The 25,015-nt window shown below is 44.4% G+C and overlaps 1 protein-coding gene across 4 annotated transcripts in view; it reads left to right on the forward strand.

Moving 5' to 3' along the window:
• Window positions 1–5,981: 5,981 nt before the first annotated feature.
• RNF19A (ring finger protein 19A, RBR E3 ubiquitin protein ligase) overlaps window positions 5,982–25,015 on the forward strand; it is a 54,710-nt gene continuing 35,676 nt past the window's right edge. The window contains exon 1 of one of the 4 annotated variants that reach the window (XM_072329932.1): window positions 5,982–6,246. The gene's annotated coding sequence lies outside the window, so the exon portion shown is untranslated. Of the gene's footprint in view, window positions 6,247–6,581; window positions 6,627–6,909; window positions 7,119–25,015 lie in introns of those variants that run through there. The other 3 variants (XM_072329935.1, XM_072329933.1, XM_072329934.1) reach the window with 3 other exon arrangements.

The following is a 25,015-nucleotide window of genomic DNA, read 5'->3' on the forward strand; positions in this document are numbered from 1 at the left end:
CTTCATGCGAGGGAAGATGTTCATACCTCACTCTATCTGTATCTGGATAGGTTGAGGAAAGAGAGAACAGAGATTTCTGGGCAAGAGGTGAAGTCTGCAATTGCTGTTTCATAGTGGTTATGCTGAGGGTAATAACAGTAAACAGCAAACTTGCCAGAGGTGTTGGCAGGGAGACAGGCACAGCCATGAGCGCAATGCTTGCAGTGAAATTGCAGTACTGGCAGTGGCCCGAGCATGTAGAGGACAGCAACCGTGCTCTGCAAGAAGAGTTCACCCACTGGCACTGGGAAGGATCTCAGAGTGCTCCCCTTATGTCCCCTGCCCTTTGGCAGCAGCTCAATGGGCAGGATGTTTTATCGCAAGTGGAAATCACAAGTTTGTTTACGAGGGAACCTATAGTTAACATTGCAGATGAGCCACACCATCCAGGACTAAGCAGTAACCAGGACTTTGGGGTGTAGTTAATGTGTCGCCACAAAAATATGGATGTACAATGTTTGTGAATCTAAGTACAGACAAATCAGAGTAGATATTAACTCCTGGACGAAGGGCAAATATAAATGCTGTCTGGTTCTGCTGAAGATTGGCCATATGTGCTGCTTCAAGGACCCTCCAGCTGATTTGAGACCAACTTTAGAAAAAGAATAGTCCTTTCCTAATCAAGGCTATTCCTACCATGACTTTAATCTTTTCACATCTAGCAGTGTTGATGAAGAAGCTATTTAAAACAACCTCTAGCACTTTTGCCTATATACAATTCCTACCCCCTATCCCACTGTCCTCATGCTTAATACAGCAAAAACATTCTTGCTCAAGCTTTCCAGAAACAATTTCACCTTTGGGCAGAGACTAAACATGAAGTTTCTCACACCCCAAAAACAGAAGTTCCAGTCTGTTCCAAGTAATAGAGGAGGAAAGCCCAGGGGACTGGAGTGTTGTGCAATAGAAACGACAGTCTGCTGCTTTTCACAGTGTAACTCCTGCTGGATTTTCATTTCTTCTTTTAACAAGTTAAAGCTACCCAAGGATATAGGGAGTGACAGACCTCTAATAAGGGCTAGCTCAAAGTAGGGATCATACAAGCACCTCATGCTTCCTCTCCCATAGGTCCCTGACTTCTGCAAGTCTCCAAAGCTTGAACTCCCAGAACTGGAGTTTTAGGTGTTCACAAAATTTTAAGCTCATAAATGGTATCCTGGGCTCCATCAGGAGGGGGGTGGTCAGCAGAGACAGGGAGGTGATTGTCCTCTACTCTGCCCTTGTAAAGCCCCATGTGGAGTACTGAGTCTAGATCTGGAGCCCCCAATACAAGAAAGACAGGGAGCTGTTAGAGAGGGTCCAGAGGAGGGCCACGGAGATGATCAGAGGGCTGGAGCACATCCCCTACAAAGACAGGCTGAGGGAGCTGGGCTTGTTCAGCCTGGAGAAAAGAGGGCTGCAGGGTGACCTCCTTGCAGCTTTTAAGTACATAAAGGGAGCTATAAACAGGAGGGGAGTCAACTCTTTACAAGGGTAGATAATGGCAGGACAAAGGAAAATGGTTTTAAGTTGAAGGAGGAAAGACTTAGGTTGGAAATCAGGGGGGAAGTTCTTTACCAAGAGAGTGTTGAGGTACTGGCGCAGGCTGCTCAGAGAGGCTGTGGGTGCCCCGTCCCTGGAAGTGTTCAAGGTCAGGTTGGATGGGGCCCTGGGCAGTCTTGTCTAGTATTAAAAGTGGAGGCTGATGGTCCTGCATGCTGTAGGGGGGTTGGAGCTTGATGATCCTTGAGGTCCCATCCAACCCAAGCCATTCTATGATTTTATGATTCTATGATTCTATGAAATGAGTCATCTGCAGGCTTATGGAGCCTTGCAAGTTAAGTGACAGCTGATGTGTGTTTAGGAGCAATGTTTTAGAATGTGGCAACCAGATTTCTCTCGATCATTCTATCCCCTCTCTTTTAAGGAGGAGACCTGCCTCTAAAGAACTTACTGAGTATTTACTGAGATGGAACTTCAGAAACCAAGGTCTCCCTCTGCAATGGAATTCTTCACTCACTGGGCTCCAGCTTGTGCTCTTACTCAGAGCTCCTTGCAGTCAGTAGAAGCAACCATAGCAGATAATGCAGTATCAAGCCCTAGGACAATAAAGTGTCTCTATTTTAATTCTTAAATTACTTTAAAGCAGATTTTCTTTCTTGGAGCAGGCATGTTCTGAGGCCTGTAGTTGGAGGTATCTTGCATTTTCTACCCTTGTTTTTTCTTTATTGACTACTACAAGAACTGATTCAATCAGATGATGAAACTGTGAGATAGCTGATGTTTGAAGTGGCCACAGAAGCCTTAGAATCATAGAATGATAGAATCATTACGGTTGGAAAAGACCACCAGGATCACCAAGTCCAACCCCAACCCAACCCTACCATGCCCATTGACCACGTTCTCAGCGCCACATCTCTACACCTCTCGAACACCTCCAGGGACGGTGACTCCACCACCTCCCTGGGCAGCCTGAGCCACTGCCTCACCACTCCTGAGAAGAAATTGTTCCCAGTATCCAACCCGAACTTCACCTGGCACAACTTAAGGCCAGAAAAAGAACCAGATGGACAAGAAAATCCCCTGTTCTAGCAGCATGATTCATCTTTAATGTTTTATGACATGCTGAGAATTTGGAAGTTCTCAGCCTGCACGTTATTTACTGGTACTCAGCCATTCTGTAGCTCGGATCAATGAGAGCATCTACCTCATCTTGCTCTATTTGATACTAATCCGTTCTCCTAAGCGTTTATAATACTTATCATAGGTATCCTGAGTTTAAACATCCTTTCATTTTATCTTCAGGTTAATTACACTTGACAAAAATCCTAACTGGGATTTCTCCCATGGTATGTTGTATTTAACCTATTCCACTCAATACAATTGATGATAATCAGTGTGTGGTAAATGATTTCGCAGAGATTAAATAGAAACCTGACAGAATTCTACACCTACTCCTTGTCCTTGTGCAATTTGTAGCTTGGTTATAAAGATATATAAGAATATATTTATCAGTTATGTGTTGATATTCATTGTTGCACATTTTTTCATGCCTGGTCTAGAGACATATTTTGCTCCCTATGGATAACAGAGATGTTTCAGTTGGTCAAGAGGTTTTGTCCTCTCTTCTTCAGGTGCAAGTCACGGTGTGTTTTTACACTAGATTTTCTCCAGTAGCAAAATTGATCCAAGCAGTTCTCTGCCTGCCTCATGCCACTTGCTCCTGCTGCCACATCAATTTTCTGCCACGCTTTTCAATACAAACGCGGCCGTTAATGAGGCAATACTGAGAGATGGATTTGTAGGATGAAGGATGCTGAAGATAAACTCTACAGAAAATACGTTTTTGGTGGGAGAGTTGAGCTGGTAGATGTAGGAAAGCAGTGAATTCCCAAACAAAGAGTATTCTTCAGAACAAGATGTGAGAAAGTTCAGAGACACAAGTGTGTGTGGCAGAAGAGGAAAGGTTGAGGATATCTCTTTTTTATTTTTCCATTAGAAATGATGGAATGGAGACCAGATGATGGCAAAGGCTGTAGGAAATACAAAATTACCTTCAGAAAAGAAAAAGAGCTTGGCTTTGGAGACTTTCTGTTTAAGAAGGCTGAACAGTCATGAGATTTCTGAGAGATAGGTGTGGGATCAGAGGGATGGAATCATTTATCCACCGTGTTTGAAGCTCTTCCAAACGAGCTAAAAGACTTGAACATAAACATTTCATGTTCCATCCCAAGGCACAGTACCCTTTCCTATGAGATACCACTGCTGCACATGTAAGTACTGACTCTATGCTGAGACCTGCGGTCCACACAAGCATGGGCAATGAGAAGAATATACCAAAACAGGGGAAGGTTATCCACATCAATTCCATTCTCCATTCCCCATCACTAAGGGAAGAAGCACTTTTCTTTCTCACCTCTGTTTGCGCTGCTATGATCTTGGCCATTCCACATCTGACAGTGTGCTGTGCGTGCTTACATCTCTTTAGGACACACCAGATGCTTTGTTTGGATGTTTGTATTCTGATACAGCACTTTGTACCTTTCTGCCAGCAGCGGAATTAAATACTCCTCTATCTAGACAGAAGGTTTCAATCTGAGATGTCCCCCAGAACATGGATTGGAAAGACAGGTTTGTGTGTTTTCATAATCCTTGTATACTTGACAAAATATACTGCACATGAGGTATTTCCTCTTTGCAGAAGGGTCTGGGCAGTCCCTGCTTTTCCTCAGTATCTCTTTGTCATCCTGCTCTGCGCAAATAATAAGGAAGCAAAGAAGAAAATAAACATATCCTCCTTACAGATCAAAACAAACCTCTATCATTTATTTTAGTGTGCCGCTTGTGCAGAAATGGCTCTCTTTCCTCCCTGTGCTTTCTGCATTTTGCTAATTGACTGTTTTGAATGCTTCTGTCAAAAGGCACCTACGTAGCTGCAGGCTCTCTGCTGCGTGGCTCTTAGGAGGCAGCTGGATAGAGCTTTCTCTTTTGTCCCTCATCAGTTTACAGGGGAAACCATCAGACTGCCGCAGCCACCACTCCGACTCCCAATGCAGAACTTAAAAACCTGGCCTCCACTGCTCTCCTGTTCTCCACCATTAGCCAAGAGACCTTGGAATATTGTTACTGATTGGCTGAATCCCTCCAGACATGTAGATACCAACACATACTGCATTACTTTGCTTTTCTTCTTGCTGCTCTTTGTTTTATTGCAACTGACAGCTGCACATATGAGTTGGTAAAATGGTTTGCTGTTCTGGTTCCACTCAAAATGTGTTCACTTATCAGGCTGTTCTGTGTGCTGTCCCCCTCTTCATCCTCTGACACTCATTCATCTTCACTCTCGCTTTTGCATTTTCTCCCCTCACACCAACCTCACTTCTCTCCTGTATTTCTGTGCACCACATCTAATACATAAGAAAGCATCCAAGACATTTCCCTGCAAGGTTATACATCATAATTTTCTGCATATGTTGTCCAGCCACATACAAGGGCACTATAGATGAACCTGAAATGACGTGTGCATGTCTGCAGTGCAGGAGCCTCAGAAACTCACCTATTTAGCTAGGAAACAAAGAAGGAACTGCGTGGTCTGTGGACAACATAACAAAATTCCAGTGTAATTTTATTGCTGTTACCCTCATTTTCCACTTCCCTTCCCTGCTTGCTGCAACTGCCTGTTCTGTCATACAGATTAAGCATCTCAGCATGGAAAGACCTGTATCCATGCTTAGTTTTGTGCACTGGGAGCAGTCCTGCTGGCTTAGAGCTATGCACAAGAGAAAGGCTACATATACGTGCAAGCCTGTAACAGACTGTATGCTACAGCTCCACAGGAAAATGATTGTACATGTCATCTGTTTTGCAACACGTGCATGTTAAATACAGGCTGGGTAACGGACCTATCTCTTCTTCATAGGAGCACCACTGTGCATCTGTGAACGTGGGGCAAAGCCTGGTTGTGGGCAGTGCATTCACTCCGAAGTATGAATGATTAATCAGAGGGTGAAAAAGGCACAAGGCTTAAGACCACTGTAGTAGCAATGTACACAGCTAACTCTTCCTGTGCGGCAGAGGGCACAGAGGGGAGTTAGGGGCTGGCCCAGAAGTGCAGCCCAGCTAAAGGGAAAAGGCAGGCAGTCACGGCGTTCCTGCAGGGATGGGGAGTCCTGAGGAGAAGCTGTGAAGGTCACAGCAAAAGGAGACAGAAGGCTGACCGAATAGCTGACCGAACAGCCGGGCTGGGGCTCTCCTGATGGCGAGAAGGGGCTCCCAGGCTGCGCTAGGGCACGAGATCAGGGCCGCGCCCTTCTAGCAGGTCAATCGGAACCCAAGCCGATCCAACCAAACGCCTCAGCGCTCCGCTCTTCTCCCAGCACTCCTATACCGCTCCGCTGCGGAGCTCACCGCCCAGGCGAGCAGCCCGGGGGCAGCCTCGGCCCCGACCCCTCCTTGGGCTCGACTCCCCTCAGCCCGGGCCCGGCAAGGCCGCCCCGCTGCGCGCCGGTCCCGCCCAACAGCGGCCGGGGGAGGCGCCGTGCGGCTGAGCTCAGCGCGTCGGGAAACCGCCGGGGCCGCCTCCTCCGCGGGCAGCACCGCCCCTCCGCGCCGCACACACTCACACACTCTCACACACACACACGGCCGCTTCCTGCGTGGGGCCGGACCCGGCGGGCGGAGCGGCGCCGCTTCCTCCCTCCCTCTCTCCCGCCCGCCGCCGCCTCGCAGGTACCGGGGGTCGGGGCGAGGGGTGCGGGGAGCCCTGCGGCGGGTGGGCGGCCTCCCCTCGGGCCTCCTGCCGGGGCCGGCAGCCGCCGCCCCGAGCGCGGCGGAGGGGGAAGGTGGAGCGGAGCTTCCGAGCCGGGGCCGCCCGTGGGCGGGGGCCCGAGCCCGGCGGGGCGAGGGGTCGGGCGGGGAGCGGCCGGGGAGCGGCGGCCGAGGGGCGTCTGAGGGCGGGGGGCGGCAGCGGCTCCTCGCATTGCTGCCGGGTGAAGTCATCGCGCCCATTGTCTCCCCTCGGTTCCCCCCCGGGCGGGGCGAGGAGCCCGGCCCGCCCCGAGGAGGAGGAAGGAGAAGAGGAGGGGGGCCCGGCCCGCGCTCCCCGCCGGGTGGGTAACGACGTGCGGCCGCCCGGGACGCTGCGCCTCCGCTCGCGGGATACGTGGGAGGCCCGGTCCGGCGCTGCCTCCCTCGGCTGCGCGTCCCGAGCCGGCGCGGCGGGTCCCGGCGTCTGGGGCTTCCCTGTGCGGAGGCGGAGTGGTGGCGGTGGGCGGTGTCGGGCCGGGTGTTCCCGTGCCCGGGTCTCCCCGCGGCGCTGGCGCTGCTCTGTGTCCCGTGTGCTGCGGGAGCGGGGGAGAGGGAGAGCTGCGGCTGGGCGGGGGGTGGCGGCCCTCGTAGCCTTCGTGCCCTCGTGGTCGCTGGCCGTGAGCGTGCCCGCCAGCAGCGCGACGGACGCCGTTTGTGTGCGGGCTGGGAGCGATGGAGGGATGGATGGAGGGATGCTTCATCGCCTTTGTCGTCGAGGACGGCGTTATATGTGAAAGGCAAAGGTTGGGAAACGGGTCTCGCAGAGTGGAAAAGCCAGCTCACAAACTCACCGTGTAAATTATCTGTTATTTTTTCCTTAAGAGTTAAGAAAAAAAGAAGTTTTTAGGAAAAAGAAAACCAAACAACAAAACCAGCACATTTTCTCCTGTATTTCACTGTCGGATGAGGGTTTTGTTGTTGTTGTTCAATTCGGTAGGAAGGCTTTTCGGCTCGACCTTCAGAGCGAAGTGAAGCGTGTGCTCTGGGCTCGCCCGCTGCGCGGCACTCAGCTGTGCGCGGGGCGGCGGCGCTGCTGCTGCGTGGCTTCCGAGCTCTGCCATTATTTAGCTGTAAACATCGAAATGTTTCTACTCGAAACTTTGAGAAATATGCGAAAACGTTTTATTTTAATGGCGTGTGAACTAGGCCAGCTTGGGGCGGAAAGTGAAAATGAAAGCTTTTAGCGTGTTGGCAGCGATGCTGCTCTTAAAATCACTGCGCTAAAGGGTTTACAGGAAACGTCTCCGTATGCGTATTTTCTGCACCGTGCCGGAGTTCCAGCTCTGCTTTATGAAGTCCAGCATCTACAAAACGCAGAGTTGTAGCTGTTGTGTTTGTGTCGGCAGCTGTTCTGGGGTCAGAGGACAGCAGCGTTTCTGAGAGAGGGAATCTTAAGTGTCTAACTGTGGTTTCCACCGCCTCCTCTTACGTCCATCAGACAAACAGAACGCTTTTCTTATATAAAGCCATCATCAGATTGTACTTAATTGTGCTGGTTGGAGCTCAGGAGGAAGGAAGAGAGTCGGTAGGTGGGTTTGTTTACCTTGGTGGTGTGTACAAACCCTGGGCTCTGCAGTAGTAAATGAATCACTAAGACTCCCGTAGCTACAGTGTTCCCAGTGAGTGTTGGTACACGTGTTAGGTAAGCTCGTCTTGTGTGAATACCTTGAATTCTTCTGTCAGTTTAGGCAGTCTTTTGATGGAGAAAATGCATACACGTTTTATTATTCATTAACAGTCTTTAACTGTTATTCCACGTGACAAACCTTTAGACTTTGAATTTGTCCAGCAAGGAGGTGGTTCTTCCCAGCCGTTCCAGTTTACTCAGTGAAGCTGATATCCTTTAGGCTTATCAAAAGGATTCTTTGCAAAGATTCCTTTCTCCCTTTCCAGACAAAGTAGGGTGCCAAAATCTTTTCGGAGGACTTTCTGGTTTGGAAGTGCTAGGAAAGGTCTTTGAACTCTGAAGTACAACTCAGCTGTTCTGTGCCACTGATGGCTTTTAGCCAAGCTTGTGGTCTCTATTATGGGGTCAGTTTACTCTGGCCTGTGGTCAGACACCCGTAATTATCTTTGTGATTTGTTTTCAGAGTTGGACCTAGACACAGCGTACCAGCTTAGCAGAATAGATTTTAATACCTGACTGGAACAAATGGATCGATGCGTGTTTCAGGTTCCCCTTTTCTCAGCATGGTTCCTGGCATGCAGCTGAGCTGTGAGCTGCTCTGATCCATAGGGTCAGCGAATGCGCTGTGGAGGAGCAGTGAAGATGCCCGGTTTAACTTTGGCTTTTCCATGAGGAAGTTAATGTCATTTTTTCCCCCTCTTTTTGCATTTGTATTCGAGCTGGGTTTCTGCTGTCCATTCTGTATTAACTGGTGGAAGATGTGAAGCTGAGTGAACTGGCACATGTGACATAGCTTGGAGATGCCGAGAATGCTGTATGTAGGACCATAAGTTGTTAAATGCATCTGAATCACCTGGAGGTGGGCTGCTGCCAGGAAGGTAAAATGTTACATCAGGCCCTGCAGGAGTCATGGTTCTGGGCTTTGGTTTCATCAGTGTGTTGGTGCCTTTGCTTTCTTTTTCCCTGTAAATCAGTTCCTAGGAAATACGGTTTCTTAATATTCCCATATTTCACAAGAGCAGACTTCCTTTAATTTCTGATTACTTGAAGTTTTCTCCGTGATCTGATCTAACATCTCTTCTTCTGTAGTTGTTTGTCTTTTATGGTGAAGGAATCTTTAAGGAAAAGCTGAATTTTTTTGGTGTTGCACGTAGGTTTCATTTCAGATATTGCCTTCTACTTTAACTCACAGAGGAATAAAACTCCAAATACATGGCTGTGAGTTTCAACTAAAGGATCTGTGCTCCTCCACGCTTTTGTGTGGGTTTTATTTCCGTTAAAGTAGAATTTCAGTCCTTGCCTCTTAAGTGTTCATGTAAAAATTATTCTTTGGGCACTCTTATTTATTCATTTTTAGTGCTCTGTGGTAAAGTAGGTCTTCTGTCTATTGCTGTTATTTATGGGTAGACTGATTTGTTCCAAGCTTCTGTAAAGTGACAGTCACCTCACCGTCAGACTTCCTTGTAAGGGTATTTTTTTAGCTGATGGGATCAGTGGAAGAGACATTCTTATCTGAGCTGTAGGAAGGCTCAGGCTTCATTCTAAACTGATCTCTGGTTGCTTTGCACGTGTTTCTGGCAGTTCTCAGGCACCGCAGGACTGTCTCACCTTGGTTTAGCTTGCTGGTCCTTCCCTGGTATCATATCATCATAGTATCATGCGAGTCTGGTGCTTGTGGCTCTTTATTTTTTCTCTTGGTACAGCCTGTTGGATGCCATGACTCGAGAATCCAAAACATGGCAGTGATTCCCAAAGAGAACTGTGGTATTACGTAGGACTAGAATATTGCAGGCCTTGGTTACATGTTGTTGCGTGCATGGCTCATGCTAGTTTGAGTTGTTGAAAGAGTTTGGAGAAGAAAGAAAAGCCTCACATCTGAATCGTAAGGTATGATTTTCGGTATCACTCTGAGGTCTTCATTAAGAGGTACAGGGAAGGCCTTTCATTGCAACTGTTCTGCTGGACTTTCATGGAAGTTCTTTGAGCAGATTTACCCTACGTTGGGGTTTATCCACAGTATAAGAAGAGGTAGGAGAAATCATGGAAACATTGTGGTAGGCTTTTCTGCTCTTAAACTGTGGCTTAGCCAGTCATCTGCTGGGTGACTGTTGGCATCTTGTTGAACAGACAGTCAAAACACTGCACCTGTACTTGCCTTGTGCAGGGTGACATAGAAAACTTCTATAGCTGAAGGACAAGTTTCCATCAGGTTCCCTTCACATCTAGTTATATTACACTGGACTGGAAATCTGATACAAGAGCTGCTTTAATGTAAAGCAACCTGGCAGAGGGTCCAAATGAAATGAGCTTAAATAAAAGTTACGCACATACCAATGTTTCCTCAGCCATTAACACTTCCTTTCTTTGGAGGCCAGCATATCCTCTATCGATGCTTTCAGCAAGGCATTTGAAGGGCACCTTTGTTTGTTACACTTCATTTTGCTATAGTCACTTGTTTTTGATTTTTTTCTTTCTTCTTTTTGCTTCCTAAATAGAGCTCCATTCCGTTAATGCAAGTATCCTGTTATTGTCCAGGACAAGCTGTTGTTGTGGGACTCTGTCAGTTCTGTTTCCATTTATAGTTGAGATAAATGACTGTTAAACAAACATTTTTCCATAGGTCCTCAGGCTGCTCCCATAAGGCAGATTAGAGCTCTTGCTCTAAACCGGAGTCCCTGGCTGTCCCCTTCACTTGAGTCTGCTGAGCTCTGCATGCTGAGCCGGCACTGAAGATTTGAGTTGAACCATGGGGGCTTTACAGTGCTACCTGGCTGACATCTCTGATACGATGACATTGCAATATTAGTGCTGCCGCACTTTATTTATATGCATACGTTTATATATGCATATGACATATCTAATGGTCACATTCCTGTGGAAAAAGACTTGATGCCATGCCTAAATGTGTCATCTGTCCATTTCCCTTGCTGAAAGCACGTAGTGCACAGAACTTGCTGTACGTTTCAGTGAAACTGGTCCAGAGAAGGAGAATTTTGGCAGGTCAGAGCTCAGACTCGGAGAGAAAAAATTATACCTTTATATAGGAAGTAGAAGACTTTTACTCTGTCTAAACTAGATAGTCGATGACTGCTTTTCTCCCAGTGCTTTGGGCTTTTTATGACCTAAAAATTGATGCCATATGCTCATATTCAACACTGCAGCTTTTCCCTGTCCTGAGATCTAATTGCGCTGAGACAGTGAATGTTTCATTCAAGTATTAGCTGAACATCTGTAAGGGGACTGTGTATTCAGCGAAGATGCTGACAAAAAGTGCTTGATGAAACAAGTTATGTTCTCTCCTTGTAGAAGTTCTTTAGGTGGGGAGCACCCTGCAGTCCCTCAGAGATGTAACAGTGGAAGAGCATTTGGTCAGGGATAAGCAATAGCTGCAGTGAGACCACCCAGTTGCAAGGGAGCTGGAGCACAACCTGCCACAGAACTTTCCTTCTGGTCAGCTGTTGGGAAGTGTTGTAACTGGGGCCTTCCTTTCATGTTTTTCCACAGTGGGCCATCTAATATGGTGATGAATTCAAAGAAATGTAAGATGAAGTGCATCCAAGGTTAATATCTTCATTTATAGAACGCGTGTTAGAAAAATAATCTTTATCACAGTTCAGTTTATCTTCAGTTTCTTTGTTGTGCGTCCTGTTGGAGGTGTTCCGACTTCATAGTCCTCTACTTTTAAGTCAAAAAATAAATAGAACAAAACTTTCAAACTTACTGGTTTCTGCTGAGTTGAAGACCTTGCTTCAGTTTCCTGAGAAGAGCAGTAGTTTCCATCTCAGTTTTACCTGTAAAGCTATATCTGGTACTCAGCTTTTGTTTGACTGTGCCTCTTCAAAAGAAAGGCGTCATGCTTTCCTTTTATGTGACGCTGCTAAAAATACATCTTGAGAGCCCAGGAGCTCTTTTACTCAGGGTCAGAGATGGAGGTATCAAACTTCTGCGTCCTTTTTAAGCAACGGGAGTCTGGGTGCTTGTAGCCTATGAAGCCAGACTGCTGCTTTCCTTCAGTCATAAACCTGCAGTCAGTGCAGGTTTATCTGTGGGACAGCATAGAGAAGAAACCTGCAAAGCTACTGTGCTTCCGTATTCTTTTCATTCCACAATGCTGTGGTTTTAAACAATCTCCATTTGGACAGAGGGCTTTTCTGTATCTATTAACCAAAAGCATTTTCCTCCTCAAGTTCCTACTTGAGTAATTACTTTTTTCCCATTTCTTTCTTCCCCTTCTCGTTCCTGGTTGCTGTGGGCTTTTTCCTCCCTTACGTGGTAGTATGTTTTTGTTCAGACTTTGCCTTTGGTGGATAGTTGTAGAAAAAAAAATGGACTTTGTCTTCTGTGACCTGACACCAGGCAGAAATTCAGCTGGGGCAAGGATAGGAGAGAGCTGTGTAAGCTCAGCAGCGGAGTCCCGAGTCTTTCCATTATTAACAATTAAAGATGATTCCACGATAAATTAGGTAACGGATTAACTCACTAAAGAAAAGAGAACAAGGGTAAACAAAGAGAAGGATCCTGCCTTGCAGGAATTTGGATTATTGGGATTACATGCTGCCTGTGTGTCTGGAAAAGAAACAATCTCTCTCCCCTGTTTTCAGTGTTAATTTAGTTAGCAGAGATAAGGTATGCTATGTGCCAGATAAAGTTATCTGTTGTCATTGAATTGAATCTTTGCAAGGAGCTGTTGTTTACTGGGAGGGTGGATTAAGAAATAAAAGCATCTGGAAGCATCTTGTTTAGTCCTGCCCCGCAATGCTCTGCAGCTTTTTCTCTAAAACAGTGAGCAGTGAGAATGGTTTCTTCCCACCTCCCGCATCCTGCCCTAATCAATTACCGTCTAGTGGCTCCTAGTGTTGTTTGAGTAAAGAATGAGCAAGGACATGCTTTTCTTATCAGTGTAGCATTTTTCTCCTGCTTTTGTTCCTAAGGTGTGATTTATTTTATTTTGTAGGGCTTGTGTAATTAGTTCCTATCATTTTCTCTTGTTTTGAGTCATACAGTATTACCTTTAAGTGTAATTTGGGTTGAAATACAGAATAATTTGGGCTTGAACTGTGGCTTAGAAATGATCCCTTACAAACTGGGGATATTTGCACTCTATTCCTTCTGAAGCCATCACACAAAAAAATGGCACAGGCAGAAGGATTGTGAAGCCCCAGTCGCTCCCGTCTTATGTATGAACATGTTGTTGTTCACCTCTGGTGGTTTAAAGTAAAGAATGTGCATTAATATGGTTGGTGTTCCTCCTGCAGTTTGGGAAAACGCACCTCAGTAAGGTTGCATTGTGCTAAAAATCGTTTGCAAAGAGAGGCAAATCAGAACCCCAGAAGGAATGAGCTTCCTGCTGGCAATGCAGCAAACCGAAATGCGGCGATTTGTGGAAAGCAGATCGATCCTTTTATCTTGCTGGTTGGCTTTCTTTTTTGTTTGCTTTCTGTTGAAAGCGGTCTAAGTTCCCAAGTGCACTGTGGAAGCTATCCAGCTGAAGGCAGAACGAATCACCTGCAGCGTTGAACTCCCAGGAACGTGGGCCTTGGTTCTGCAGTATGAAACTGCAGGCAGGGTGGTAACCTGAACCTGAGTGGCTCTGCATTATTTGGTGATTAAGATAAAATTTGTTGTAGTGATTGAGGGTGTATCTTTGTTGTTGTTGTTGATTTTCCCCCCAGAAAGGGTGGAAGGACCAGGTTTACATTCATTGCTCTGTGACTGGGAAGTTCTGAAGCTCTTTAACTGAGGTATGACTTCTGGTATCACCTACACGTGTGTATTTCTTGAATGCGCATTGTGCAAAACAGTGTGTTTTGTAGGTGGAGATCTGCACATCTTTCAGGAGTGGGCAGGATTTAAAAACTCAGCTCCCCTTCATGTGATGATGGTGAGGAGGATGCCTCCAGGATGCTGGTTGTTTAGCTTCCTTGCTTGGAAGCCATGATTGAGTGCACTAGAAATACCAGAAACAGGGTTTGGCTTCTGCAGCAATTAGGTAGCTTCTTTGCCACCTTCTATTAACGATAAAGAATTGCTCGTGTCAACAAGGTGAAATTGATTCCTCTGTCGCCTGCAGTGTGTCATTTCGAGGTTTCAGGTCAGTTGAGAAATACCAGAATTCAGGCTGAAGAAGCAAGCATAGCCTAATCACCTTCTGTGCCTATCCTTATTAAGCTATAGTCCTTAATTATAAAGCTGTGGTTTTTTGGTCTGTTGCCTTTCCCCCAGAGAAATAAGTGATCCTCAGAATGCTTTTTGCCCTGTACGCTGGGTAGTCGATCTGGGTTTGGCAACACTAAACCTCGTCCATAGGGCAGTTGTTTTCTTTCAGTTAGTTTGTAGATAGACTGCAAACAAAACCAGAAGACTGAAATAATTTTCTACTACCTTGATTAAGGCATCTGAATAATGGCTGTGTATAGCTATCTCATCTGCCTGCGTTGGAGTTGATATGATCTTTGTTGGAAGTCAAGGAGAACTCTTCATAGGTCAACACTAGTGGTATTTCTTGGGCTTTGTGTTGGCTTTTTTTCTGTATGCGTACTTGTACCTACTTGATAGTGCAGACATCTTTGGATACACAACTTGCTGTATAACATAGAAAGAACTGAGGTTCTTGGGCATCTTAGATCCAGCACCTGAGGCTGGTAAATGGTTCTATCCTTAACCATACGCTTTAGTATCTTATTTGATAAGAGGAATATTAACCATTCTACTTCAGTGGGATGTAAGTAATATTACAGGGTTTCAGCAGCATTAATCTGACGTGTTCTGCAGTGGCCTGTCAGGAAATTGGTTTCCTTTTGCACAGTATTCAGTATTGTTCTCTTCTTCCTTTACTATAAGGGGAATGATCAGTAAGAACAAACAAATGGAATACTGAGTAGTGACCTGGTAAGTGTGAATCTGGCAAAGATTCTACAGGGGAGGGAGGAGTAAAAGTCATGCAATTAAACCACTGTAAGGTGCTTTAGCCCTCATATCTAAACTGCATTAAGAAAACAGGTTTAAGCCCTTAAGTTCTTACTAATGGTTTGTGTGTGGTTTCCTAGTTGCTAATAATTGCAGTCGTACTGATGAGTTTGGAACTTTCTTGCTAAGCAGGCCTCTGGTATTTGAGCTCATTGTATCTAATAATACTTGGTCATGCTTTACAGGATTGGCCCTAGACAGCATGATCCATGTGTGTGAAGGGGGTTTTGTGACTATCTTCCTGCTGTGGAGGACCAGGCTGTAGAGGAAGGCATGCTTTGGCAGCAGAAGCTTCTTCTGCTGTTTCTTTCTTGTCACCAGCAGTGTACCTTTTACTTTCTGCCTGTTCAAGTGTTTTATCCAAATCCTATTCTAATGTAATCGGTTCTGATCTTCATTGAGAAGTTTCCAAGTCAATCTGAATTTATACCCTTTCAGTACCTAATCTGATGCCTTTCTCTTCTGCCATTTGGCACTGTTCCCTTTGTCAGCTTTCCCGGTTCTGCTGCTCTTTGTGCGGTCTCCTTGTTATCCACACTCTACGCTTGTTAACTCATTTTCCTCTAGTGTTTGCAGTCTCTATTTTGGGGTATTTTGGCCCTAGTGTGTTGTGTATCTGGAAATGAAAGGTAGACCCTGTTCAGTTCCAGGTTGGTTCAAGTGCAGGAGGAATTCCTAGCACCTAAAATGTGTGCTGTTTGCTAGAAATTACATTTTCCTCTCTTGTCAATATTCATTCCAAGGCCAATAAAATGTATATCCTAGATAGAATCACAAGGTTGGAAAGGATCCACAAGATCATCCAGTCCAACCGTCCTCCCATAACCACTGCTACCACAAGCCACTAAGCCATATCTCATAGCTCCTCATCCAGACGCCCCTTGAACACTACCAGGGATGGCAATACACAAGTCAGAATTCCAATCCCAGTCTCAAAGCAATACTCTTGCTTAGCCTTTCCAGAGGAAATATTTCAAGTTTTGGATTTGTTTTTTTCAGTGATAACTTTCAAGAAATAAAATCCAAAAGCTTAAAGAATTTGCTTAAGCAGCTTTTTAGAAATAACTGTGCTGAAGATCCTTAGCATATAACTTTTCAGCCCAGTTTGCTTGAGAGGCAGCAACTAAGCTGATTTGGAAATAGGATGTTATAATGGGAAGTGACAGACGGTTGTAATAAGAGTACTGGCTTTTCTTTTAACAAGAGATCCTTGTCTTTTGGGATAAATGACATACTAAATTGTAAAAACGAGGTGAGTCACAATGCCTTTTACTTCTTATTACTTGGGTTTCTGTTTTCAATAGGATGGTTCTATTTTTCCAGTTTGACTTAATCTGGCTGTCTGCTTACATTCTCCTCCCCCGTACCATCTGCTGCTTAACGGTGAGGTGCTATACCCATCCTTACGTTAAGCCTCTGGTAGGTCTGCTGTACTCTGTGTTGCTCGTGTCTGGCTTGTCAAGTGAGGTCTGACAAATAGTTGATTTTTGGGAATTACTCCCACAAAATACTGTAGTGTGCTAATTTGGATGCTTAGCAGCTACCCTCAGGACATCGTTAGTGCAGCAAATAGCCTCAGTAATTTAAGATGATAAGTCTGTGGCCACCTCCTGTTTATTGTTCTCTCCCCCTCTTATCTACTAACCTACAGCCATCAATGTAATGAAGTGCATGCCCTTGCTTCAGTTGAGGTCTGAAAAATATAGCTTAAAAATCTTATTGTTTAAACAAAATGTCTAATTTTGCTCTGAAGTGAATTTATTCAGAATGTCTGCTGTAGGTTAACCCGTAGGACAGACAGTGGTCAGCTGCCTGTGCTAGTTCAAAGCTTTTAGGCTTGTTTAGCTCACTGAGACTAGAGCCCCCTGTAGTAGTGTCTTGTTATGGACCTTGGAAGAGATGCTTGCCCTTCAGTATGCAACATCTTAGAATCTTGGGAGAAAACTTCATGTGTATTTGTCTGTGGAACATACCTGCCATGGGTCTACGTATATGAAGTCGCTCAGTGCATCACTGGGGAAAATTCTATTAAAGTATCAGAAATCTGCAAACTGGCTCTGCACATCAATAGCATTTCGAAGTTTTTTTTCCTCTGCAGAAATGCCTTTCTTAAAGTTGCATATAATTAGTCTTAAATAACTCCTGATATTCTGTACTGAGACAGCTGATTTATAAGACAACAAGTAACTCTGAACCCAAACTGAGGGAGCAGTGGAAACAAATGGCGTACTGTTATGGAATTCTGTTGCATTAGTGCAGTCTTGCATAGCTTGGATATTTTTAAGAGTCTTGTCCCTAGGTTTTCACCATTTAATTGTGGTGATGTATGAAGAAAATTCTGAGTAACATCAAGTGACGTGTTTTCCTGGTGCTGTGGCCATTTTACTCTCTATTTTGGATTACAGAGCCAGCAGTTGTTAGTTCTCTGGAAAACTCTGAGGTTATTTTCCTTCCGTAATGTAGAAAGACAAGTATTGAAGGCTGTGTTCTCCTGTACTGACACAAGATTTATTTGTAACAAACTTTAATAGCTTTTAAATGAAATTATACACCTGCTTCCTCTAATGCATTTGTGTAGCTATTTTCTTTGGAACTGTAGGAGGAAATAAATGGTTGCAGATAAACAGTGAAACTCCTGACTTCAAAGAGCTTCCTTCAAAAGCAGACTAAGTTCACTTTCCTTTCTCAAATGAGTAAAACTGTAGTGTAACTTACCTTGTTCAGTTTTGTCCTTACCCATATGTATAAATCTGTGGGGAATTTTTCATCGTGGGTCTTCTATAGGAAAAGAGTTAGTAGTACTGGATCATTATAGAACGGATTGGGTTGGAAGAGACCTCAAGGATCATCAAGTTCCAATCCCCCTGCCACAGGATGAGTTGTCAGCTGATAGGTCAGGGACGTCCTGTATGAGTACTGGGTGAAATTTATTGGATTTATTTTTCTCTATTGCATATCCTTATTATGTTGTGTGGTCATGGTTTTGTTTTAGTTTTTTTTTAATAAAAAGCTGAAGGTAAGCTCCCTGGTTGAGACTATAGAGCTGAAGTGTTCTACACTAACACTGTAGGACAGCGTCTTTTCTTCAGTGAGCCCTTACCTGGAGTATCCCCAAAATAGACTAGACAGCATCTGTCCTCATATTTTTCTTAACTGGGATGTTACTTAAGGAATCTGATTAAAACATAATAGCTTTTACTGACAGAGGCTGCTAAATCAGGATGCATGTGGATATCTGATCTTCAAATAAGCTTATGCATACACACAGATCAACTGTTTGTAAGTTTTGGACGCCCATTTGTTTTCATTGTCCTTCATTGCTGAAATACTAAGTGCTCCTCAACCTCTGTTTCTTAGATTTCAGTGGCAGTCAGTTTCTTTTGCAGCTCTGACATGTAAGGACCCCTTTCTGCCTACCCACCCACCTTCTTGGGGTGCGAAGATACAGTGTGTGTATTTCTGCAGGTTTCAGAAATATGTATTGAGTGTTTTCAAAAACTAAACTTCTTCCCCTTTGGTCTGTTATCAGAACTTTTTATTAAGGTCTGCTGTTCTAATGTCATGCTCTGTAATCCATTGCATACACCAGTCTAATGGAAATAACTCCATTTCTAAGATTTCTACCAGTTCAGCTCTGCCTCACAGAAGTTTTTGTTGAGAGAAGCATTTTCCGAGTTCATGATAAGCAAATTATTTTATTGTTCTTGGCAAGCCAGACCTGGTGTGAATTAGATATGACCACAAGGCCTATGTTTTATATAAAAATGCTCTCTCTAGCTCAGGATGTGATCTGATTTCCTCTTGCCTTAATCAGGGCGTGTTATTAAATGTTATATCTTCAAAAAGAATATTTGTTAGAAAAGGGAAATAAAACTTTATGCCGCATGAAGGTAGTGTTTGTAACTGTCAGGCTACATACTTGGCTTAACTCTCAACAGACTTGTTCTAGATTTGAGGGAGTTTGTGTTCCTCATACAAAACTGTGTACAAATGCTTATTTTTAAAGAAGGTAGAGCTTTATGTTACAGGAGCATCTGACATCTCGAGCATCAAGCTAAAAGCTTTCCTTCTAGCCAGTTATAGAATCATGAAGGTTGAAAAAGACCTCCAAGATCATTCAGTCCAGCTATCCGCCTACCATCAATATTTCCCCACTAAGCCACGTCCCTCAGTACAACACCTGAATGTTCCTTGAACACCCCCAGGGACAGTGACTCCAGCACATCCCTGGGCAGCCTGTTCCACCTCCTGACCACTCTTTTGGAGAAGAAATTTTTCCTGATGTCCAACCTGAGTCTCCTCTGGAGCAACTTGAGGCCGTTCCCTCTAGTCATATTGCTAGCTATGTGGGAGAAGAGGCCCATCCCCACCTCACCACAACCTCCTTTGGGCAATTGTAGAGAGCAATAAGGTCTCCCCTGAGCCTCGTCTTTTCCAGGCTGAATAATCCCAGTTCCTTCATCTGCTTCCCACGTGATTTGTGCTCCAGGTCCCTCACACAGCTTTGTTGCCCTTCTCTGAACATGCCCCAGGTCCTCAATGTGTTTCTTGTAGTGGGGGACCCAAAACTGAACATGCTCAAGGTGTGGCCACACCAGTTCTAAGTACAGAGGGATGATCACCACCTCCCTGCTCATGCTGGCAGCACTACTTCTGATACAAGCCAGGATGCCACTGGCCTTCATGGCCACCTGGGCACACTGCTGGCTCATGTTCAGCCAAGCATTATCCAACACCCCCACACTTGTTTCCTCTACACAGCCTTCCAGCCACTCTGCCCCAAGCCTGTAGTGTTGCCTCGGGTTGTTGTGGCTGTAGTGCAGGGCCCTACTACACTTGATCTTGTTGAACTTTGTCCTATTGGCCTCAGCCCAGTGTTTCAGCCTATCTAGACTCCTCTGTTGGGCCTTCCTATCCAGACAGGATAGCTAAGTGCAGTTTGTAGTCAATTAATTTATTTTCGAGGCATGCAAAATAATGAGGAAATAGAAGATTTAGAGCAAAACTAGTAATTTCGAGTAATTGGGCTGCTATTATAATATAAGGTATTTTTCTTTAGTTCTGTAACCAATCCATGCCTTGGGCTGTTTTAGATATTCGCGTAACCAGAGGAAGATGTGGGGACAGCAGGGAGTTATTTCACCCTGTGCTGTAAAGGAACACAAAGGGAATTTGCCTTTGTGCTGAAGTGTGGTCACGGGTGTGCCTGTGCTTACCTGGTTATTTTTGATTATTTTTTTTTCCGTGTAGCCAATCTATCGTGTGCTTGTCAAGAAGGCCGCTTTCCCCTCCACCTTTCAAACAAAGGCAGGAGGAATGCTCTAGCTAAGCAGGCTTTTTCCCTTCTGACCCCTTCAGGTGGCTGTGAAAGCTTGGCAGCCTGGGATGGAATTGCTCTAACAAGTGTCAGCATCAGCAGAAGCCATCCAGCCTGCTCCAGGGGGATTTTACCTCTATTCTAGTAATGCTTGACAAAAGAGGAAAATACAATGTCAGCACGCTGAAATACTTGTTAGTAGCACAGAAGCCATACCTGGGCAGGACATGGTTTTGTTCATTTTTTTCCTTGTGGGCTACTTCTGGTTGTCATGAGGAAAAGCAGTTTAATCCGAAGTTGAAATTCAAGTGATCACACTGCAATGTACGTGGGGTTACGGCCTGACTCTGTTCTTCCTCTGTATTGTACTGTGCAATCAGCTGGCAATGTCCTGTGACATCCTGTGTTGAAATAGCCTGGCTTCTGACTGGTGTTATCATTTTCTCTTTTTATTTTTATGGAAAGACTTTTTTTTTCCTCCTGTGTTTGGTGTCTCTGCTTTTTGTCTTTCCTTCTTCTCTTATTTAAGTGTGAGAGAGGTCAGAAGAAATGGTCCTCAGGGAGGATGGGATTTTGCACTTGTACTGGGAAGTGGATTTCGGAACTGGAAGTTAATGTTTGTTGCTGCTGTTGTCATTCCTTCCTGAATTGTCTGGTTAGTCCGTAGGAAACTAGTAGAAGAATGAAGAGTGAGATGAAGATATTGGAGAACAGTCATCATGATGTGAGGGGCAAAAAAAGCAGAGGAATGGAGCCTTGTGTGAGGGAGGACCCAGGAGATGGTTGGGAACTTCTGGCCTCTTCCTGAAGAATTCAGCTAGTATCTTGTCCACAGTTGTAAAGTCTCCTTTGTGATTTAGATCACTATGATAGGGAATGGCTGTGCTTGCTGCTGCTGCCATTTAAGTGTCTCCTATTGCTGCCTGTATTGTTCCTCAGTCCTTGAAGTGCTTGGCTGTTATGGTGTGTGTGCAGAGCATGGTGCTACCTGAGTTTTCTTCTGTTCCTTGCAAGTCCCTTAAATAACATTTACATTCTTGAGTAACATTTGTTTGTATGTTAGAATATTATGAACAGTAAAAACAAATTCATCAAATATTTCAAAGGACAGAATTATTATTCTAGCTTCTGATATGGAAATAGATTTGATTCTTGGTACTGCATTATGATCAGATTAATCTTATCTTATTAAACTTATTCTCCTTGTGATGTGGGGAGGAGCAGCTTCAACAACTTCGGCTTTTTATTGGGATACTTCATTTAAATATAATACATTCAAAAGATATGAAGGCTTTTGGAGCAGTGACTCCTGGAAGAGCCAGTTCTTAATGTTTTAACCTGTTACGCAATGGTGAGATTTTATCCAGGGGAAAGCTGACAACATATGGAACAAATAGAAGAATGTAAATGCGGCATCAACAGCCAATCTGTAAAACAGGCCCAGAGCTGTTCCAAATAAAGCTTGCTGTGTGGCTGAGCTGGGGAGTAAAGGAGAGATCACTGTGTTTAGGCACTGAGGCTTACTTGGCAGCCAACCTGTCTTCCCTTACCTTGGCTAGTGTTGGCTCACTCTGTGAGCTTCCATAGGGGCCACTTGAATGTAATTTGTTTGATATCTACTTGGAACTATGATACAGTAGAAACTGGAAGGTATTTGTCCTCTGCCATAGCAAAGGAAGAGATCCTCACTGGCTTTCTGAGCAATCTAGTGCTCTGGTACGATCTGTTAAAATCATCATACAACAGATCAATTTGTCTAAGTTTCTATCACTTTAAAAAACAAAAAGTCCTTCTGTAAGACCAAAAAACTTCATCGTGTCTCTTCTCAAGGTTTATTATTTCAGTCTGATTCATTTCCTGTTTTTCTGCTAATGTACTGACAAAAGCAGAAACAAGCATCCTTCAACTGTTTGTAAACCTAGAAAATATGTAATTCACTGTACAGCAGGTGATTGTGTATGGCTGTAAGCGGTGCAGAGCTTGATGCGGTTCTTCCCTACCGGCCCCTGGCCATGCGTTTCCTTCCCTGGCTGCCCAAAGGTTCCAGTGTCTGTAGGTGACAGTTCTGCTCAGATATGGGCGAGGGGGGAGTAGGTTGCAAGTCATGGTGTTTTGTTTTGTTTTAAATCATGTGAGGACAAGGAGTTAGACAGTAAGACTGGCATGAAATTAAATCACTCCTTCAAACTGGGTGTTTTTTTAAGCCGTGTTTCATTAGACTGCTGGGCTCATTACCATAGAAGCTGTTGAGGTTTTGCAGCAGTGAGAGATTTGATATTTATATGAATAATAATACAGAAGGTTAATGATCAAAAGATGCTGGAAGATACCGGTAGGGAGGTTAGCTTAGTTTTGTGCTTGAAAATAGCCTTACAGGAGTTCAGGTTTATGGCATGGGCACCCTTCATCTCCACTGAGGAGCCCGATGTGCTCTGCAGACCCTGGTCGTGTGGAATCTTGTGTTCCTGGGTTCCCGTGCAGTGTGATGGGAGTCAGGACAGCAGATGGCTATTCAAATGACAGTGGACTTTTTTCATGGTTACTGATAGCTAGAATGTATTAAAATTGTAAGATGTCAGTTCATATATATGAAGATTTATAATGCTGGAATAAAATATATTGCATTTAAAAATAGATATCTATATTAAAGGCATAGTGTAAGAGCATATCTTGCATGGAAGTTAAATCTCATTCCTTTCAAGAAAGTACCTGGAAAAGATAAGCACTTTAGGCAGAGTATTTTTCACGATGCTGTATTTCATGTTGAAATTCATGAATTAGCAGACAGATGGAAGTTTGCAGTTTCTTTTAGAAAACATAATCAAATGAGGTAATTGCTGAAATGGCTTTTTAATTAAATTTGGGATCACGACAGTCTAGTGTTTAAATCCTTTTCAAACTTGTATTTCAGAATTAGTTGGATTGTGTAGCAGGCTTCGTCATGTATGTGGTTTCCTTTCTTGGTTAAAGAAGGCTACTTCTGCAAGGAGAAGCCAAAGCAAGGCATTCATTCTTCTAAATACTTTCCACAGTGAACATCTCTGTGTAGGTAAGGTTATATCAGGTGTTTAAGCATAGGTAACTTCTATCCGGAAGCATCCACTGCTTTCTTTTGCATTCTGTGAAGCTGGAACTGAAATGTTGCTACTACTTCAGGATCGCCCTTGTCCTTTTCCATCAGCTGTCTGTCTTCCTCAATGTGTGGCTCCTCAAAGGATGCGATGGGAATGTTCTGGGATGCCCCCCAGGCTGCCAGGCCTCGCCTTCTGACGAGCAGAGAAAAACTTCAGGGCTCTGTCTTCAGCAATATCAGTCACATGGAAAACATGTAAAATTAGCAGCTGATTAAAAAAGAGAAGCATAATATGGTTGGACTCTGATCTCAAGGTCTTTTCCAACCCGAGTGATTCTATACTTTGTACTAGTGTGGCCTGTGGGTATTTGAAAGAGACTATGGGGATAAGTTTGAGGAAGAAAAAAACATGCTTTATTTCTGATCCAGATGGCAGTGGGATTTATAAATGTTTTTAAAGATGGCTGCAGTGATGAGAGACAGGACTGGTGTGCTACGTATCTAGAGGGCTGGCAGCTGACACCACGTTGAGAAGTTGTTGTGGGTTTAAGGCGAGAGGTGATGGCCTCAAATTGTGCCAGAGGAAGTTAACATTGGACATTAGGAATAAAGTTTACTGCATAAAACGTAGTCAAGTACTGGGACCTGCTGCCCAGGGATGTGATGGAGTCACCATCCCTGGGGGTGTTCAAGAGACATGTAGATGAGACGCTTTGGGATGTGGTTTAGTGGGTGTGATGGTGATGGTTTGACAGTTGGACTAGATGATCGTAGTGATCTTTTCCAACCTTAATGATGATGTGGTTCTAATGCTCAGTGCTTAGAGGAGGAGGCTGGCAGTGGATGTGAACTCCAGACTAACTGAGATGTGGTACAGTCCCTCTGCCTGTGTGGGAGTTTAGTGAGGCATGGTACATCAACCCCAGTCTATATAGGAGGAATGATGCTTCCTTTCTCTTAGCGCTTTGCGTTCTGTAAACTGCACAGGGAAAACCATGCCTATGTGTGTGCGAAGTGCATGCCATAATGGAAGTGGTCTTGGTAGGTTGTCTTTTTGACTAGGGCTGCTGTCATGAGATAAGCAACAAAGAATTCATCTTTTTAGGAGGTCATGGCTTTGCGTACACAATACTTGTGACTATCTGTATTTTCTGTGATGAAGTTTGCTTAATACTTCACATTGCGAGGGCAGGCTTATTGGTTTGTTTTTTTTATATTTTATTTCAGTGAAAATATAATTGATCTGAAATCTATATTTTGTGGTTCAACCTGGATACTACAACAAACGCAAAAGTTAATGCCCAATGTTGTTTCTGAGGTTCTTAATGCTTAAGAATATAATCCCTTGCAGCTGCTCTGCTGAAGTGATACAGACTGTATTCTGGAGCAGCGGTGGTTATCTCTTTCTTAAAAAGGAGATGTGTTTCCATTTTAATTCCATGGGCAGATTTTTAGGAAATTGTTTTGAGCATTTTCTTTTGAGTAGTTGGTATGGCACCTAAATTTCTCACTGTTTCACGTACATCTAGCATTTATCAGCAGAAGAAGATGGTCTGAAGAGAAGACTCGCTCACAGGTGTTAGCTTTAACCCCTGCTAGGTCATCCTGGCCAACATCTGGGCCAGCCCAACGTTGTGTGGGTTTGGTTGCTGGGGGAGGAGGGCTGGCAGTGCTCACTGAGGCTTAGCCCTGGATAACCCTCTAAGCT

This window comes from Excalfactoria chinensis, chromosome 2 (assembly GCF_039878825.1).
Source record: "Excalfactoria chinensis isolate bCotChi1 chromosome 2, bCotChi1.hap2, whole genome shotgun sequence".
Taxonomy (NCBI): domain Eukaryota; kingdom Metazoa; phylum Chordata; class Aves; order Galliformes; family Phasianidae; genus Excalfactoria; species Excalfactoria chinensis.